Consider the following 2,786-nt stretch of genomic DNA (forward strand, 5'->3'; position numbering starts at 1 on the left):
ATGTACAGGTATTTGAGTTCAACATGTAAGAGGTAGAAAGGACAGTGTATTGAGTTCAACATTGTAAGAAGTTAGAAAGTACAGGTATTTGTGTTCAACATGTTGTAAGAAGTAGAAAGTAACAGGTATTTGTGATTCAACATGTTGAGAAGTAGAAGTACAGGTATTTGATGTTCAACATGTAAGAAGTAGAAAGTACAGGTTTATTTGAGTTCAACATGTAAGAAGTAGAAGTAACAGGTATTTGAGTTTCAACTGTAAGAAGTAGCAAAGTACAGGATTTGAGTTCACATGTAAGGAAGTAGAAAGTACAGTATTGAGTTCAACATGAAGTAAAGTTACAGTATTGAGTTCAACATGTAAGAAGTAGAAAGTACAGGTATTTGAGTTCAACATGTAAGAAGTAGAAAGTACAGGTATTTGAGTTCAACATGTAAGAAGTAGAAAGTACAGATATTTGGGTTCAAAATGAGGGGATCGGAGGATGCACTTTGACCTTTAGGAAGCATCACGCTGCCCTGAAGGAAGGGTGGGAAGAAAGACTAGACAACCTCCCCATCAGCAACGGAGCTAAAGGCGAGCGAGGCACTGCCCCCTGGAGCAGACACCAACTACGCAGTGTGGAAATGCCTAAACAGAATAAGATCTGGTGTTGGACGTGCAAAAGCCACTCTCGCCAAATGGGGATACCTAAATGACGGGGACGTTGTGTGTGACTGCGGCATTGAACCACAAACCATGCAACATCTCCTGATATGCCCCCTGCTGGAGCAACCCTGCACAACATCGGACTTGGCAGAGTTTAATGAGAAGGGACAGCAATGTGTTCAGCTGTGGCTGAACCACATCTAACCAAGCCCTGTATCTGCCTTGTGGACACGATAAGAAGAAGTCTGACTTTATATATACTAATTAAAACAATAACAGCTGGGTTCAAATGTGTCTGAAAGTGTCCCAATAAGTGTGGCCCCTTCCAAAGACTAGTGAAATATTAAATATCCATTTGTTTGTAATGACGGCGAGAAACTATACGGTAACTTCTGAGCCGTCTTCCTCTAATGTAGTAACTTCTCTGCAGGGTAGTGGAGTTTTTAAAGGAAGTTAAGAGTGTGTGTGTGTGTGTGTGTGTGTGTGTGTGTGTGTGTGTGTGTGTGTGTGTGTGTGTGTGTGTGTGTGTGTGTGTGTGTGTGTCAGAGTAACATCCTGCTGTAATCTGCTCTCCAATGAGCGTCTATGTTTTGCTCTGCCGGATGAGAGGGGGGTTTTGTTTTGACGGCTCTCGTCTTCAGGTCCCAAAACCACAAATCTCTGCAGTGAAAAGCATGAATGAAAGCACCCTGACGTGCAAACAAACGCACGTGCACGCTCATGCATGTGAGACAAACCCAGGTAATTGTGTTTGATCGGGAATTAAATTATGCAGGATTTCAGAGCGTGCATAATCTCTATTCTGGTTGTGAAGCATTCGTGGGATACACAACGTCTCAGCGCTTTCTTGATGTCAGGTTGTGAAGACAGATCTTAATCTGGATAAGACTGCCTGACAATATAAAGATTAACTAGAGTGTGAACACATGTTGACATCATCTACTCCTGCCCTACCTTTCTCACATTCAGAAAAATCATTATATCTAAAATGATATAGCTATAAATGCTCCTTAAGCACGGAAACAGATCGCATTTTGGGTCAAATGAGAAGAAATAATTGCTTTCTTGTTAAATTTGTCACATTGCAGACGTTTTATGACTTAATGACTCAATTGTTAATTAAAATCCATGGCAGCTGCATGTCCATCAGGTAACTACGCTGATTAACACGCCTATCGCCCGTTTAACTCCATTTACGGCGTAATTGTGCGAGTTAACGGGGCGTGATGCGACGCTCGTGAACCTGCGCCGGCTCGATTCATAAAAAGGAAAACAAGACGCTCGGCTGATGCTTAATTTAGCGATAACATGAACCTGAAGTGCACGGAGTGGGAGGTAACGAGACGCCCCTCCCCCGGTGGAAACTGTGCAGATGAAGCAAAGCCATATTGTAGGTCAGAGCAGAACAGTGCTGAGGCAGCAGAAAGACGCTGGTCAGAGTTTGACCCTCACAATGTGCAGAAATGGAAAGCCTGAAACCGAATCTCTACATTCCTCTGGCTTTCATGACGAGCGAGAGAAAACGCTGCTCTGCACCGTCAACGACTCGAGGCTGTGTCATTTGTTCATTAGCTAAAGTGTAGATATGTCAATGAAACTGAGGTCACAGTTCAACATGAATATATATTCAAATGTCATTATATTCTTGGTCTGTACTTTAAACTGATTTATAGTAACTGCACACCATTTATTTCTTTAGCATTATTTAGTTATCTGCCATATGTCTAATGTTGTTTATTTAAAAACGTAAGTCTCCTCCAACAGTGCGACATGAATATAGGACATAGAACAGATAAAATAGTGCAAGAAGAGTCTATATAAAAGTAATTGGAATATGATACACGAGATAAATAATTTACAAGTTGCAATCGGATGAATGTCATGATGTTCATTCAAAGGTTCAGGTGTTTCGTCTTATGTCCTGTGTAGGGATGGGTATCGTTAGGATTTTATCGATACCGGTATTTTTCGATACTCTTATCGACACTTTTCAATAATTTGGTGTTCAAAATTCATCATTACACGATGTGAAGATTAAACAGTCATTTTATTGTAATTTATTTGTATTTATTATTTAATGTGTCATACCAAGCAGGTGTGAGTGTGGTGACCGTGTGTCTCTGGAAGGGGGGGGTAAT

The sequence above is a fragment of the Gymnodraco acuticeps genome, unplaced genomic scaffold (assembly GCF_902827175.1).
Source record: "Gymnodraco acuticeps unplaced genomic scaffold, fGymAcu1.1, whole genome shotgun sequence".
NCBI classification, from domain to species: Eukaryota; Metazoa; Chordata; class Actinopteri; order Perciformes; family Bathydraconidae; genus Gymnodraco; species Gymnodraco acuticeps.